This window comes from Arvicola amphibius, chromosome 10, assembly GCF_903992535.2.
Source record: "Arvicola amphibius chromosome 10, mArvAmp1.2, whole genome shotgun sequence".
Taxonomy (NCBI): Eukaryota; Metazoa; Chordata; class Mammalia; order Rodentia; family Cricetidae; genus Arvicola; species Arvicola amphibius.
In genome coordinates, this window is record NC_052056.1 from 8,051,742 (window position 1) to 8,069,491 (window position 17,750).

The window sequence follows — 17,750 nt, forward strand, 5'->3', positions numbered from 1 at the left end:
GATGGGAGCTTACACAAATGCCACAGTCGTTAAGATTTCAAGCACACCTCCCAAGATGAAAACTAACTTGTGTTTTTAATGAACAAGGATTTTTTAGTGTGCTTTTAAAGGCCAGGAATATTCAATCCTGATTTAAGGTATTGTGGAAAGTGCTGTCAAGTACTTTGTTAAGGTAGCAACATTAACCTCTGCATTTAGGCTTTGTAGAATACCAGGAGAGTGGTCAACAGATTAAGACTTAATGGCTGCTAAACCTTCTAAGGATGATAGAGTTTGAAGCTTAGAATGGATATAGCCTAAAACTGCAATAATTGCTTTGAAATACCGAATTTAGGGGTGTTTGCACATTGAGAAGGGGAAATGGTATTTTAACTTTTTAAATGGCATAATGAGCATTTTCTCATGTTCATTTTCCTTTTATTCCTCGTCTTTATGAACTTGGAAGTCCAATTTGTTAGGCATAAGTTTCCGCTGCCAATGCTTTCTGCTAAATTGCAAAATAAAACCTAGTTCTTCTGCCTTTTTGATTTGTAGTACTTCTCTACTATTTCTCCCCGTTCAGAAAACGTTATTGACTGGGTCCTTGTGGTATCTACTCTCCCAAATCTAGTGTTGTTTTAAACATGCTCGGCTGTTCTTTGTTCAGTTGTGTCTTTAACACTGAGAAAAATCTCTTTTGTCGCTTAGGGGTCTATCTGATAGAACTCTAGCTAAGTTTTTCCTTTGGGCTCTGCGTGTGCCCGGTGCCCAGGAGATGTCAGTGAGAACTTAGAAGGAGAAGGAACGGTGTCAGGGCTTCAGAGAAAGTGAGAGACAGTTTGAAGGGGCAGCAGGTCTGAGATGTGAGAAGTGGTTTGACTCTAGGAGCTGCCAGAAAGTAAGGGTGGTAGTTTAGAGGGTCATGTTTCATGTTTGATGCATTTGAATGTCGTGTGTAGGCTGTGGGGAATCACTGAAGATCTTGAGTGGTACAATAGCAAGATTGTGTTTAGCTTGTAGTGGTGTGGTGCTTTGTGGGAAAGGCAGGTGTAGTTCGGGAGAGGCGTGGAAGGATATGGGCCAAAGGAATTCATGGGCCTTGGTGTCTGGTAGAGTGTTGTCACTGTGTTCTGTGTGCTGAGGTAGTGACAGTGCTATCAGTACAAGTCAGTCATCAAAAGTACGTTTAGCGGCGATCAACATGGATTTGGTTTTGAAATAAGTTGCTCTTGTGTGGAATAGTCATGGATGTTTTTGGCAAGCAATCGGGCATGTAGTATTTAGAGTCAGAAGTAGCCAAAACAGGGACATTCTCTCTCAGATGGGTGCTGGTAAAAACTCCAGGGTGTAGGGGAGAGAAAGAAAATACCTACTATAGCATTGTAGGTATTGGCTTGTCATGCACTTTATATATGCCTAATTTAACAGATATATATTCCTGCAGCCTTGCACAGACATCCAGCTACATATAGAGAGGCTGGTTTTCTTTCTTTGGAGACAGGATTTCTCTGTGTAATAGTCCTGGCTGTCCTGGAACTTAATTTGTAGATCAGGCTGTCCTCGGAGAGGCTGATTTTTCAAATATGTTAAATAATAATTCACACAAGGGCACATTTCTAAACTTATGGCAGAGTCAGGGTTTGAAGGTAGATCTCTCTGCTTAACTGATAAATTTTGTAGACTACCAAGGGAGTGGCCAACAGATTAAAGATTTAGACCACTGAACCTTTTAAGGGTAACAGAATTTGAAGTTTAGTGTTGAATGGATAAGGAAATATGAGTCTTTGGTGGTTTGGTTATTTATTTACTTATTTATTTATTATGTATACAGTATTCTGTCTGTATGCCTGCAGGCCAGAAGAGGGCACCAGACCCCATTACAGATGGTTGTGAGCCACCATGTGGTTGCTGGGAATTGAACTCAGGACCTTTGGAAGAGCAGGCAATGCCCTTAACCACTGAGCCATCTCTCCAGCCCCCTGGTGGTTTGGTTTTGAGCATTTAGAGGAAACGGCTGCTTTATGTGTGATGGAAAGGGAGAGAGGCTAACAGTATATATACTAGAACTGTTGAATGGCAGACTATGTGTTTATGCATACTACACCATAGGATTTTAGTCTTGGTAAGGAGGTAGGCTCTGTCTAAGATTGGGCAGTTGGAGTGGCACTTCGTAGACCCTTGTCTCTATTAGATAAAAGGAGGGGCCTCTGGTGCATAGACAGACAGAACATCAGTATTACTTGAAATCAATTGTAAAGGAGAAAATGGAGCATATTTAGGGAAGGGTAGGAAAAGGAAGTTTTAAGGCAACGAGAGAAGGGAGGTGAGGGTCAAAAGGAAATGGACGGATTGGGAATGATGTCCAGGAAGTCTGTCTTTATAGATGGTGAAGAAGAGAGGTGATGTAACCAAAGGCACTCATGAACTTGGTATTTGGGTGCTTTATTCTCTCGAAGACACACTGCTAAGTCTTGAGAAAGGTGGACCAAGGCAGGTCCACTATGGCCAGTACTTTGTGCTGTGCAGTGTGCGTCTCCTCAATGTGAAAAGTTTAAAATTTTGCTGGTTTATTTTTTTTTTAAGGTTTATTATATATACAGTGTTCTGCCTGCATGTGTGCCTGCAGGCCAGAAGAGGGCGCCAGATCTCATTACAGATGGTTGAGAGCCACCATGTGGTTGCTGGGAATTGAACTCAGGACCTCTGGAAGAGCAGCCAGTACTCTTAATCTCAAAGCAATCTTTCCAGCTCCCTGAAGTTTCTGAAGTTAATGAAAGTTATAAAAAGTTTTAGCCAGACAGTGATGGCACATGCTTTTAGTCCCAGCACTAAGGAGGTAGAAAGTTACAGGATTTTTTAATCCTTTAATTATAAACTTAGGCTTTAAAAAGTAACATCCTGACCTCCCCATTTATCTGTTGTTCTCACCCAAGTGTTATTTTCAGCAGAGACAAGCAAATGATGAAATCTGACACCTGTGAAAGATATAGACAGAGTCTGTGTTTGTACTTACGTTGCTTATTGTGCATATTCTTTTTTTTTTAAATATTTATTTATTATGTACACAGTGTTCTGCCTCCATACATGCCCACGTGCCAGAAGAGGGCACCAGATATCGTTACAGATGGTTGTGAGCCACCATGTGGTTGCTGGGAATTGAACTCAGGACCTCCGGAAGAGCAGTCAGTGCTCTTAACCTCTGAGCTATCTCTCCAGCCCTATTGTGCATATTCTTAAACATGCTCACGGACTAATTCTACAGAGAATCCATGTTTGCTGATAAACTGCAGCAAGCTTTGTTGAGTGTGCTCCTGTGCACATCCACTCTGGCAGCAGTTTAGTCATAAATGTGAAGAACACAGCAAACTGTTACTGTGTGTGTTAGAAATTTAAACTGGGCATACAGCATGGGGACCATTGATGTAGCTACAGCCGGAAGCTCTGTTGAAAAAAAGCTCTGAATGAAAAAGGAATATGGGTTTGAACTCAGACCACGAAAATGGCTTTCTGAGAGTTTTAGCAGCATACAGTGCTGCTTTGCAGTGAGGGGAAAATGAGTAGTTTAATCCTCATATTTAAAGTCAGACAAGTTAAGCTGTGAATATTTGTTACGATGTTCTACTGTCGGTCTTAACTCGGCACTTACCTGAGTATCCTGGTAAGTAGGGAGCTTGCTGCCCCTTCCTCTCCTCACTGTAATTGCTGGTCACAATTGTTCAGTGGAATTTAGAGCTCTGATGAGGCTGTTCCTGTATTTTAACCTGCAGTGTGAGTCATTCTTTTTTGAGAGGTCTGAATTAAAAAAAAAAAAAATTCAAAATGCTTTTATTGTGTGAAGGGATAGATACTATTAGCTTGTTATTGCATCTGACTGCAGGATGCTGTTATTCTGGGGGGAGGGGTTGGATCCTTTTACAGCTTTTTTTTCTGTTCCCTATTCTCTTTTCATGGTAAAGAAGGAAAGCTGGCTTTTTGAACATTCCAAGCATTTATCCCTAATGTTTGAGGTAAAAATACGTTCCTCTTTAACATTTTTGTCAAGTATTTTATTCTGGAAAAAGCTGCCTACATAAGTAATAAATTGATTTGGAGATAATTTTTTAAAATTTTTTTTATGGTTTATTTAACTTTTACTTATAAGCATTAGTGTGAAGGTATCAGATCCCCTGCAACTAGATCTTCAGACAGTTGTGAGCTGCCATGTGGGTGCTGAGAATTTAACCTGGATCCTCTGGAAGAGCAGTCAGTACTCTTAACCACTGAGCCATCTCTCCAGCCCCTAGAGATAAATTTAAGAGTAATGGAAATGTTTCAGCTGGGTGGTGGTGGTGAATGCCTTTAATCCCAGTACTCAGGAGACAGAGGCAGGTGGATTTCTGTGAGTTCAAGGCCATCCTGGTCAACAAGAGCAAGTTTCATGATAGGTTCCGAAGCAACACAGAGAACCTGTCTTAAAGAACAAAAAAATGAAAAAGAAAAAAAAAAGGTTTGGTTTCTAAATACAGTGAAACAGAATTGGGGATAATCTATACCCAATCATAGAAAGATGGCAATATTGTGGTTTTGTTTCTTTAAAGCCAGAAACAAATTGTAGGTCTGTACACATTTAAATCTAATTTTAAACATACCTTGATAACAGTTTATTATATACCCTGAAGCATTTGTGTGGCTTGCAGATTACATTCCTTGCTTTATAGTTAAAGCTCTTACTGGTGTGTTTATTTCCCTTACCATGTAGCCCTCGCTCATTAGTCTGAAAAGCAGTGAAACTCAGGGAAACAGTTAAGAATTGGAAAGTAGGGTTGTTTTTATCAGGGATAAGTGATCATCGAGCTCATTAAAAGTGGACTATCCACTTACCTCTTGAAAGTTCTCAATCGTGTTTGGATAATTGGAGCATCTTGGTATAATCCATGCGATCACTAATCCTAGCTGGGCAGAATAGTTGACACTCAATGTAGTTCCCCCCCCCCCCCCAAACATCCGTTTCCACAGAATCATTTTCAGACCTAATAGGTTCTTGGATAAAAATGACCAGAGAAGAAATTTGGCTGGGCATGGTGGTGCATGCCTTTAATCCCAGAGGCAGGTGGGTCTCTTGAGTTTGAGGCCAGCCTGTTCTTCTACAAAGTGAACTCCAGGACACCTAGGGTTGCACAGAGAAATCCTGTGTCAAAAAAAAAAAAAAACACCTTAAACTTTGTACACATACATAGATTCATACCAGTTACAGGTAAGTATCACAGTGGAAAGTATGGTTGGTTAGTACCTGATGTCTTTTTAGAGTTGTAAAACTTGCTATGGCAGTATATTAAAATTGACTAATGAAAACTCAAGAGAGAAATTGGGGTTCAACCTGAAGATACCAAAAGCAAAACAGCCACCTACTGGCTTTACCTCAGTCTCAGTTCGAAATGGCAGTCCTGCTTCCAGGAATCTCAGAATGAGACTGATTGAGAGCTGTCTCCTTGTGGTTTTTAATCTTCTCTAAGGCTGGGATTAAAGGAGTGCACCACCCGGTTCCTATAGCAGCTAGTGTGGCTACTGGGATTAAAGGTGTGTGTTACCATTGCTTGGCTGTGAGGCTGACCAGTGTGTGGCTGTTTTACTCTCTGAACCCCAAGCAAGCTTTATTTATTAAAATAACAGTTGAAATGCCACAAGAGTGTATTAACTGTTGCAGTGGTTGTTAGTAACACAATGGTATGCTAATCTCTTCAGGTTTTAAGCCTATTTTATCAGTGGCTACTAAATTTAAGCTTTACATATTTTTGTTCAGTAGACAGTTAAATAACTAGACGTATCTTACCTTTAAAGAAAAAATAAATTACAGAGTTGTACATGAATGAGCAGGTGAAGAGGCAGGAAGTCCCTGGTTGCCAGTAGGGATTTGTAAAAAGCCTACTTGACAGTAAGATTGAGAAGTCCTAACGCCATCTATGTGACAGCATTGATTTTAGTGTCGGTTGTCATCTAGGTCAAAAAGTTACCCTAACTGGGGTCTGCAGGACGGCTCAGCAAATGAAAGTACTTGCTCTTGAGTGTCTGGTCATCCGGGTTTAATCCCTGGAGGCTAAGTAAATTTGAAAAGAGTGAACCAAGTCCATAAAGTTGTCTGGCCTCCACACACGCTCCACATACCACACACATTTGTTCTTTAATTCACTGATGATTTTCACCCCGAAGGCCCATGTCTGCTTCTACTGTGTTTATTAGCCGCTACACACTTCTACATAAATTCCCGGTTGCTGCTTGTCATTTAGTAATGACTTTCTGCATAATTTTTGTTTATGAACCTTTAGTTTTAAAGCTTAATATTCACAATATATTTGTTCAAAGCTGGTTCTGGCTCTTTGAAAATATATTAGAAGCATAATCTTGGGGATGAGGCATTCACATAAGCAGCATAATCTGAATATTGTTCACGCACACTCAGGTTTATAACAAAACTGGAGACATGGAACCCAAGCAAATCTCAGTTCTCTATCCTCTTACTTTGAAAGTGAATGCATTTGAACTGGCAGCTTGAGTTGGAGAAGTAGGTATTTCCTGATGAATTTGCACTGAGTGGATTCATACTAAAGGCATTGAAGTATTGGTTAATCTTAGCAGTAACCACTGCACTAGTCTGTAAGACTTACAAGTCTCCATGAATGAGATACTAGGGTGAGGTGGGGGGTTATTTTATTCCTGATGTTATTACTGCAAATATATAATGGTAAAAGGAAAAAAAACCAGAGCTTTATTGTGTTTAGACCTGATCCGCCATATCCCTTGCTATTCCCCTGCTGTGGTGACCCCTCTCTGAAGTCTGCTGTTGTGTTAAAGCAGGACATACCAGCTTTGCAGTCTGTCATCGCCCTCTCAATCATGAGGTTTCCATTTTGTCTCTTCCTTGTTCTTGGTCAGCATTAATTTTTAACTGAAGCAAAATTATAAAACCCTACCTATATAGGGTGTTACTACATCATCATCATCATCATTATTATTATTATTATTATTATTATTATTATAATACATGTCTTTTAAGTTTTTTGGAGATTTATGTGTATAAGTATTTTGCTTGCATGTATGTATGTGCGCCATGTACACAGTACTGGCAAAGGCCTGTTAGATTTCCTAGAACTGGCGTTACAGGTGGCTGTGAGCCACCATGTACGTACTGGGAACTGAACCTGGTTCCTCTGCCAGAGCAGCAAGTGCTCTTAACCATGGAGCCATATAACTCCTAGGAAGCAAGGTATTTTTTTAAAAATTAATGTCTGGGCTGGGGAGGTGGCTGTCTTGGTATAAAGTGTTTGCTATGCAATCATACTGTGGCTCCTAGGACCCACATAAAAGCTGGGTTTGGTAGTACATGCCTGTAACCCTAGCACTGGGGAGGTAGGAGCACGAGGATTTCTGAAACTTTGTAGACAGCTAGCCTTGCTGAACCAGTGAGCTCCAGGTTTGATGTGAGGCAAGCTCTCTAGAAGTAAGGTGGAAGGCATGTAATGTTGACCTTTGACTTCTACATATATACCCAACACACTTCATTCATTCATTGGTATGGATGATTGATTACCTGCTGTGTGAGCTGCACCTGAGACTGGAGTTAAAGACAGTTGTGAGCCACCTTGTGGGCACTGAAACTGCATACCTTTTTTCCCTTTGCAGATTTGGCTGGCTTGTAACATTGCAGCCTAGACAGTTTTTGAGCTTGCAGCTTGCTTGGCTCTGCCTCTGAAGTTCTGGGATAACATATGCATCGCCATTGTGACTGTCCAGATTTTTATAAAGGCCCACCATTGTCCAGTATTCTAAAAACCAGCAAATTGTATATTCTAGAATGCAGTTTTGTTATATAAATTATATTTCAAAACTTTAAAAACTCAAAAATGTTATAACGTGCCATTTCACTCTTTTCTTGCTTGATCTGGTTTTCTGTCAGATTGAAAAAATATCTTTTAGCCAGCTTCTTCATGGCTTTGTAAATCCTTTGATGATTCTGAATCTAAAGTTTATTCAAAGGGTATCTTTGTTTTTGACATGATATTATAAGAAGTTTCCAGAGGAGACACTTCGAGGAAAAACAGGAGTGGGAGATACTGTGCTTGCTCATTAAATATCAGCCAGGTGCTATAGCCAATGTTATATATCTGTCAAAATGATTTTATATCCTTTTTAAAATTTATTTATTTATTATGTATACAACATTCTGTCTTGATGTATGCCCGCACGCCAGAGGAGGGCATCAGATCTCAGTACAGATGGTTGTAAGCCACCATGGGGTTGCTGGGAATTGAACTCAGGACCTCTGGAAGAGCAGCCAGTGCTCTTAACCTCTGAGCCATCTCTCCAGCCCGATTTTATATCCTTAAACAAAGTATTTTTCTCTATTGAAGTCTAGGAGGAAATATTTCATGAAAAATGTTTCTTCATGGGTAATTCCATTGAGATACTAGTTCAAGTTCACTAGTGAAGCTAATAATAATTTGATCTTGAAACCTGGTGCCGTGTTAATGAAGTAGAGCAATGGCGTGGGTAAAACATGGGCATTTTAAGAAATTATTATGTGTGTATGATGGGGTGTGTGCAGGTGCCACAGTATGCATGTGGAGGGCAGAGACTTGGCCATAAACACCTGTAGTAAGAGGACACGGACCTGCTTTTTCTTCCGACTGCCTGGCTCCCGGCTAGTTTAACCCCCGAAATAACCACATAGAAATTGTATTAATTAAATCACTGCGTGACCATTAGCTCTAGCCTCTTACTGGCTAACTCTTACATCTTCATTCAACCCATTTCTAATAATCTGTATGTCACCATGAGGTTGTTGCTTACTGGGAGAGATTCTAACCTAAATCCATCTCAGGCTGGAGATTCATGGCGTCTGCCACACTTCCCTTGTTTCCCTTCTTTCCAGAATTCTGTTCTGTCTACTCCGCCTATCTAAGTCTGCCTTATCAAAAGGCCAAGGCAGTCTCTTTATTCAGCCATGAAAGCAACACACAAACAGAAGAACCTTCTTCTACACCAAACACCTTTACTTGCTTACCCACCCTGCCAGCCCCATACATTACTGGAAGCATCTTCTGGCACATTTCTTGAGCAAGTGAAAAGAAGTTTTGGATTGACTGCATTTTGGTGAGAATGGGGGTTAAGAATGGAAAAGTCCTGGCATTAGAAACTGGGGCTGAATGGCTAAAATCCTGGTGAGGGAAGTGCACTTGACTCTGAAGTGAAAAAAAAATGAATGCAGGATAGATTTTTGGAAATTGTAGAGGAGGTTCTCCAAAATTAAGCATAGATTGGGGGTATAGTTTAGGGCAGATCATCGGAAATTACTTTGAAAACTAACTAATTTTTACATTTATGTGAGTTTATTTTGTAAAATGTTTCTCTAAGGTCTAGAATTAGGGAATTTGATGCATTTGTGGGAAACTAATAAGTGGAAAGAAATGTAGGGAGGAGGGTTCTGGAGGGCATTATGTGTGGCTTTACTGTAAAAGTGTCTGGTTTGAAACGTGGAAATCTGAGGACTAGGTTTATAAAGAAGTAGGTGGGGAAATGCACTATTTACAGCAAAGTAAAGGTCTTGGGTTGGAGTGCATCTCGGTGTGAGAATTCTCGCCAAACGTGGAGTCCCAAGGGTGGTCCCTAGTACCAAGAACAGAAGGAAGGGGAGGAAAAGAATTCAAGACATTGCTCATGGGAACAGTACAGCAATACAGTATTTTTCTCCTAGTTATTTAAAAATTTTTCCTTTTTGTAGTTTAACCATTTTTCTGTTTATGATAGGCCTGTCTACATACCTTGCTCTAAGCAGTTGGAAAAGGATTGGTTTAAACATTTAGGCTTCAAGGGATTTGACACCAGAAAATGGAATTTACACAAAAATAAGATACTAGTAATTAAAAGGATCCTTCCTTTAATACACAGATATCAATAAAATACGCTTAAAACAGTAGTTTTCCATATTTGTGTTATATATCCACAAAGCTCTGGTAAGACTTTAAAGAGAAGGTTTTTTTTTTTAATTGTAGTTTTAAAAAGTATTATTAAAGCTTTCCAAATATAGCTGGCAATATATAGCTAAGTTCAGTATTCCAGCACTACTACTTTCCAGAATTTCCAAGCAGTGTAGATTGTTAATTTCAAATAAAATTTATTTCATAAGGGCTGAAGAGATGGCTCAAAGGTTAAGGGCATTGCCTGCTCTTCCAAAGGTCCTGAGTTCAATTCCCAGCAACCACATGGTGGCTCCCAACCCTCTGTAATGAGGTCTAGTGCCCTCTTCTGGCCTGCATGCATACACACAGACAGAATATTGTATACATAATATTTTTTAAAAAATTATTTCACGAACAAGTCATACCTGATACTAATGACTCTCTTTAGTTGGCCTTTGATTGATTGATTTAGCAACTGACTAGTTTTGGGTTTTCAAGATAGTTTCTCTCTAATAGCCCTGGCTGTCCTGGAGCTCTTACTTTTAGGTAGATCAGGCTGGCCTTGAATTCACAGAGATCTGCCTGCCTCTGCTGGGATTGAAGGCCTGCATCACTCATTTAATTACATTTAAAATAATTTAAAAAACAGACGGCACATATCTGTAATTCCAGCACTCAGGCTGAGGCAGGCAGAACTTTAATTTGAGGCTATCTTCAGAGCTAAACCTTGTCTCAAAAAGAGAAGTTTTTGTTTGTTTGTTTTGTTTGTTTGTATTTTCGAGGGTTTCTTTGTAGGTTTGGATGTTTCCTGGAACTAGCTCTTGTAGACCAGGCTGGCCTTGAACTCACAGAGATCCATCTGCCTTTTCCTCCCAAATTCTGGGATTAAAGGTGTGTGCCACCTCGGCCCGGCTGCCTCTGCTTTGTATTTGTGTCTTAGACCCAAATTAAAATTAACTTCTAAACCCATTATTGTAATGTTTTTCATTTTGAAACAAGTGCAAATTAGGGAAATTAAAATTAGAAAATGAAATAATCCCACTAAGTGTTATACCTGTTCATTTAAGAAAGGTGTTGCTTACATTGGGATTTTTCCCCTTTGAAGACAAAGTCTCAACTATGTTTCCCTGTGTAACAGGAGCTTGTTTTATTTCTTTTCTGGTTAGTAACTGCGAGAACTTTGGGAGCATATCATTATTGCCTTGGGTACATTTCTGGAGGTAGAATTTGTTAAATGTTATGGGGTCTTACTTTTTTTTTAGTTCTGTAATTATAACTTCATATTTTTCTGAGGAATTGAAAGGCATCAGCTACGTCTCACCACCTTTTGGCTTTATTCTGGACTCACCACTATAGATAGATGAAGAATTACAGTTCATTTTAATTTTTATCTTGAGTTTTGCTTGATAGGGTTGCTCATCGATTTACTGTTTATTAATGTTTCCTTTGTTAATCGAGTTCACTCTAGTAGACAGTTTTACTGTCTCTTGGATCTTTTTTAGTTGTATTCATGGAGAGAAGGCATGTGCCTACTGCACGTGGGGAGGTCAAAGGACTTACCTGCAGGACCTTTGAGTCTAGGGCATCAGACTCAAGTCCAAGGCTTAGCAGCAAGCACTTTTCCTTGGGGAGCCTTCTCACCAGCCCTGCTCTTGATAGGTCTGTACACCAGAGCCATCTTTCAGTAGAACAGCATAGTAGTGCTTGTTTTTATTGTGCTTGCCTTCCCAACATTCTCAAACATAGCTTTTGTAAATGACATGTTTTAAAGCCCTAACATGAAACTGTCAGAAGGCACTGTATGCTACCCTTCACCTAATGGCTCTAGCAGTAAGTTTTGTGAAATTGTCTTTGAGTCTAATTAGCTGGATAAGCATTTTTTCCAGAAATGATTGTTATCTTTTGTTAAGAAATGTCTGTGTCATTTTATGTTTGTTATTAAACACCCCAGTTGTGTTGACTTTAGTTTTTGATTTGGTGTGAACTAATGCATCTGATACACTGAGTCAATGTACAAAAGAGGAGAAAGAGTAGAATTGAATGCTCTTGATGCCTGTTCTCACTGGAAGGCTTCAGCAGCTGAATGTCTGTGTGGCTTCTAAAAGGGAAGCCTGTGGGGGTGAGAGGATGATTTCCAGGAATGAGTTCTTGCCTCCATGTGGTTCTGGGGATCCAACTCACTCAGTCTTTGATGACAAGTGCCTTTGCCATCTCACTGGGGTTTCTTGATTTTTTTTGCTTTTGTTTGTTTTCCTTAAATTTTATAATTAAATGGAAATAACAGGACTTGAATGAAAAAGTGCTTTGTCATCTTGGAGTTTATATAATAAGAAAGGAGAAGTAAATTTGAGAAAAACAATTTTTTCATGTTTAAGGGAAAGAGGTTGGGCTAAGTACCTTTTGAAAGAAACGCAGGAAGGAAAAAGTACTTAAGGAATTTAAGAATTAAAGAAATGTTCAAGGTGTTGGGGAGATGGCTCCATGCTTACAGTGCTTGCTGTGGCAGCACATCCCGGAAACCCTGTGCTGGAGGGCAAAGGCAGGTCCTGCTCAGCTAGTCTGAACAGTTAATGCCCTCCGCATACAGTGAGAGACTCTTGTCTCAAACAAACAGTAAAGGACATGTACACACCTTTCTTTTAAAAATTAAGAGTGAGGCCGAAGAGGTGGTTCAATGTTAAGAGCATTTGTTCTTTCCAAGGTCCTGGGTTAGTCACAGCACATACATGGTCGTTCACAGATGCCCATAAATCTGGTTCTAGGACGCACATGATATATGCTAATGATACTCATAAACATTTTAAAAATTAAGACTGCTATGTAATATCTTGTTTGTTTGTTTGGTTGGTTTTTGGTTTTTTAAGACAGGGTTTCTCCGTAAAACAGTCCTAGCTGTTCTGGAGCTCACTCTGTAGACCAGGCTGAGCTCGAACTCACAGAGATCCACCTGCCTCTGCCTCCTGAGTGCTAGGATTAAAGGCGTGCGCCTCCACCGCCCAGCAAGAGTGCTGTGCAATACCTTACTTATTTTCATTTCCTTGATAGCTTAATTTTCAGAGTAGAACTTGGAGAGTCTGTGCCAGTTCATTTTTATTTCTTCCAGTTCTGTTTCTCTTACTCTTACAAATATCTAGTCATTGCTAGTTACCAACAGTCAGAACTTTCTTAGTTATTAACATGAAAAAAAGTGTTTTCTCAAGTGAAGACTTTTTAACAATTTTTTTTCAGAAAGGCCGTTGACTATGACTTCATCCTGAATCAGAAAAATAGAGGTCAGATGAAGTTATCAAGTAGTTTTAATAAACAGCATTAGGACCATCAGTTGAGGTCATCCTAGAAATAAGCCCCCCCATATGACTTAGTCTAAGGCATACAAAGTGAGCACATAAAGTGAGATGAAAGTTGACTTAAGTAAAAAGTGATTTCCAAACACCTAAATAGATTGACTGGAGAGACTTCTAAAAACCCAGCAAATGACCATGAAGATGGGGTTTTATTGGAGGTGATGATGGAAAACAGTCCGGGGAGTGAGTTAATCACAGTTGTTATCAAAGTGGATATGCACTGTTTTATTTAAAGCAACAAATACACCTCTCTTGTATTTATTGGATGCCAACAGTGTGATTCCTTGAACCTGGGGCTGTTGTTACCTTATGTATCAAAATACTGGGGGTTGAATGGTCTTCACATGGAGTGTTTATCCTGGGTTATCTGAGGGGGGTCCTGTATAATCATAAAGGGTCCTTATCCAAGAATCGCAGGAGACAGAAGGAAGAAAGGGCGAGCAAAGATCAGAGAGGGAGAAGGCACTGTGCTGTGCCTTGAGGGTGGAAAAAGAGGCCGTGCACATAGGCATGTGGTCAGCCAGGAGAAGCTGAAATAGCGAGGAATGGATTCTACTTGAGTCTCCAGGAGTGCAGCCCTTCTACCATCTTGATGTTGGCTAATGAAAGTCTGCCTTCCAAAATTCAGGGCATGGTGGGCACATGAGAGATCCCCACTCTGCCTGAGGCTGAAATGGAGGTCAGTACAAGCAACACTTGCTGTAACCACTGGTATTGATTGATGAAGTCACTAACTAAAGTCTGGTACTCTTGTATTTTCACTATAAATATTTCTCTGAGTGTAGCATTTGGGTACTGTCACATCAGTGTAAAAATAAGAGCACTTGGCTCTGCAAATTTGAGGACCATGTGGAAAGCTGGTAGGATTGTGTAAGCATGATTGTGACCCTATTGCTGTGGTGAGTGGACAGGAGCATCCCTGGAGCTTAGCTGCAGGTTCACTGAGGGATCCTGTTTCAGGGGAATAGGGAGTGGCAGAAGAGTGTTCTGTGACCTTTGTGCTCTGCCTACACACACACACGAGTCACATACAGGTACACAGACAAAACTAGTCATTTTTTAAAAATTGAAAATCCCAGCACTCGGGAGGCAGAGGCAGGCGGATCTCTGAGTTCGAGGCCAGCCTGGTCTACAAGAGCTAGTTCCAGGACAGGCTCTAGAAACTACAGGGAAACCCTGTCTCGAAAAACCAAAAAAAAAAAAAAAAAATTGAAAAACGATGATTCTTTGGCTGTAGAGATGGCTCAGCGGTTAAGCAGTTAAGCCTTCCAGAGGACTTCAGTTCAATTCACAGCCATTTGTGATGAGATCTGGTGCTGGCATGTAGGCGTACATGTAGGCAGAACACTATACATAATAAATAAAATAATCTTTAAAAACATACCAAGATTCTCAGGGCATTATGTTGCTCATTTACTGAGTGCTTATATGCCAGGAATTAGGCTTGGGATATATGTGCATTGCCTTATTTAGTTTAGACAACCATAGGAAGCAAGATGAGCACTATTAAAATACTTTTTTTTTTTCAAATTAAAAAAAATCTTGTGGTGCTCGCTTCGGCAGCACATATACTAAAAATTGGAACGATACAGAGAAGATTAGCATGGCCCCTGCGCAAGGATGACACGCAAATTCGTGAAGCGTTCCATATTTTTTTTTGTCTCACACAATTTTCTTATTGTAAATACCTTGTTTCTCATCATAGATTGTTATTCTAACATATTTTGTTAAATGTGTATCAACCAAATTAAAAAAAGACTTTCATGTTAAAAAAAAAATCTTGTGGTTTGGAATGGTTAGTTAGAATGATATTTATGAATGATTAAGTTCATGTGTATGGGATTATTTTCATGCTGTTTGTGCAAGTACGTTGGGAGATGACACCTAATCAGATACGGTTGGGTTACCAGAAAGCTGATGCCATCGTCATGAAAACAGGTTATTAAGCTGTTTAGCTGGCGGTGGTGGTGCATGCCCATCACTTGGGAGGCAGAGACAGGAGGATCTCTGTGAGTTTGAGGTCAGCCTGATCTACAGAGCTAGTTCCAGAATAGCCAAGGCTACACAAAGAAATCCTGTCTCAAAACACACACACACACACACACAACTCCGAGAGAAGAAAAGAAGAAACCTTGATCCCTTGCTTTCCTGTCTTTGTGCTCTCTCACTGTCCTTTGCCATGAGATGCCATGGAACACATGTCTTCACCAGAGAGGAACACCTTGGACTATCCAGCTTATGGAATTATAAGGAATTTCCTGCAGCATCTGGGAGAGTGCACCATGAGAATTGTCTCAGTTCAAGTGAGGCCCTGGGTAAAAATAAAAATTCCTTAAAAATTACATAGTGGGCTGAGAATGTAGTTGCCCTGCACACCGTTTTAAAAATTGCCTAGTGTAGAGCATTCTGTACAGTTAACAGAAAACTAAGACATTTGCCAAGGTTTGTGTGGTTAGTAGAATGCCATTTGCTTTATGTGATCCACAAGTGTGAATGAATTCCAGAAGAAGCATAGTCTAAATTCTTGTGTTCCTTGTCCTAAGTCTATTTACCAGGCAGGGCAAGGGATGAGGCTGAGGAGTGGTCTTTGTGTCTCAGGCTAGCATGAGAGAGGACCATGTCACAGGTAGCCTTTCCTAACAGTTGATAGAACAAAGAGTAACTCAGGCTGGTTGGTGCAAATGAACCACTCCTCATCTTGGTGCTTTTGAGGTCTGCTGTTATCAGTGTAAGAGGAGTTCATGGCTCCTTACCCTTCTTCGTGGTGGGCTTTTCCCATTGATAAATGAATGGAAATGCAGGCCTGTGCGGAGGGAGGAAGCTGTACCAAATGATCTGTGAACACTCACTGCACAGGTAAGTAGCAGTACAGATTACAGATTTAGAGTCTAGTCTTCTAACTCTTAGTCCCTCAGTGTCTGGTGTTTTTCCATATTAGACAATGTTGGAATAACAGTTTTATGATTTTCACGCTTTGTGTTTTAAATTGGTTCATTTTTGTTGAAAATTTGTTGAGATTTGTTTGCCGAGACTGAATATTGGTTAGAAATAACCAGTCTTGGGTTTTTCTCCCCTCCATTTTAACATTTAAGCTTTATTTTTCTCATTTTAAAATGCCCCTCCCCATCAGTGCTTTCCTATCTTTTAACCACAATCCACAGGAAGACTTATAATTTACTCTTAGAGTTATGTGTTAAGTGCCCACAAGCAAAAGTGCAGATTTTGTGAAACAGGTACATTTGACTCAGTCCTACCTCAAAGTCAATTAGTTTTGCCTTTAAAATCCTGGGGTGAAAACTAGACTGTTCCAGAGGGTGAGGTTTCTCTTGGCTGTGTGTTGGGAAGTGCTGGGACTCCTGTGAGTGGTGGCATGCTGGCAGCCTGCTAAGGCTGCTCAGTGTTTGAGAATCTCCCATCCCTCCACCATGTGCTTGAACGTTGTTGATCTCGTATCTCATTTGTAAGACAGGCTTCTTTTTCTCTTGTCATTATTCCCTAAATAATACATCTTAACACTTGTTTTTACATAGTACTTGGTATGTATTAGATAGTATAAGTGGTCTAGAAATGGCTTGAAAGTACACCAGAGAAAATGCAATGTCTATTCAGTTTTCTATAAGGGACCTTAGTGCGGAGCCAGTGACACAGGATGCATGCATTAAGTGCATTAGTTGTGACTTCAGCCTGTAGCTTGGAACGCAGCGCAGTACTCTGAACTGGTTCCAAGGTGTCCTGGTAATAAGCTGACCTCCTGAGCATTTGCTTTCCACTAGGTGCTGTATTAATGATTTGATATTTACATTCCACACTTAACTTTAGTAAGCAGAGCCTGGCATGATTTCCTTTCTCAGCATTAGCCAAACTTCGTGGGCAGTTAGTTGATTATTGGATCTCTGTTCTGACTGAGAATAACAAATTATGAAAAGTCAGTAGCTGTAATCAAAGTTTGGGATTTTCACAAGGCCAGCCTTTTTAAATCTGAGAGATTCCTCAGGCAATACTGGTGACCCCCCCCCCCCTGACAAATTTTTTGTTTAAGATTATTAAATTGCAACTTGGCTCTAGATGAGGAGAGGAAGGACTAAGTAATAAGTCATTTACTTTAGATATGAGAAACTTCTTGTAACTAGAAAACAGATTAACAATTTGTTACTTATTTTTAACCACTTCCTATTTTGAGACAAGCTCCCCACTGAGTTACCTAGGCCGGCCTTGAACTTATAACCTCTTCCTTGGCTTCTCAAGTAGCAGACATCATGGACTTTTTTATTGGGTTTGGCATAATTGATTTTAATTAAAGAAAACAAAATTGAGATTGGTACATGTGAGGAAGGGTGGACATAAATACCTGGAAAAGAAAAAAGACAGCTATTAAGGACAATTTTAGATAATTCCATTTAGGAGTTGAATTAATAATAAAATAACCTTTAAATCTCCAATTTTGAAGCATTCCTAAAGTGTTCTTTCTCCAATTACATCAAATTCAAATTCACAA

General features: G+C 40.0%; 1 protein-coding gene and 1 non-coding gene across 9 annotated transcripts in view; both read left to right on the plus strand.

The window, feature by feature from the left end:
• Scaf4 (SR-related CTD associated factor 4) overlaps positions 1-17,750 on the plus strand; it is a 59,612-nt gene that overhangs the window by 1,839 nt on the left and 40,023 nt on the right. The window lies entirely within an intron of this gene.
• Positions 14,803-14,910, plus strand: LOC119825869. The gene has a single exon (XR_005287326.1). It is a non-coding gene; the product is annotated as a U6 spliceosomal RNA (small nuclear RNA).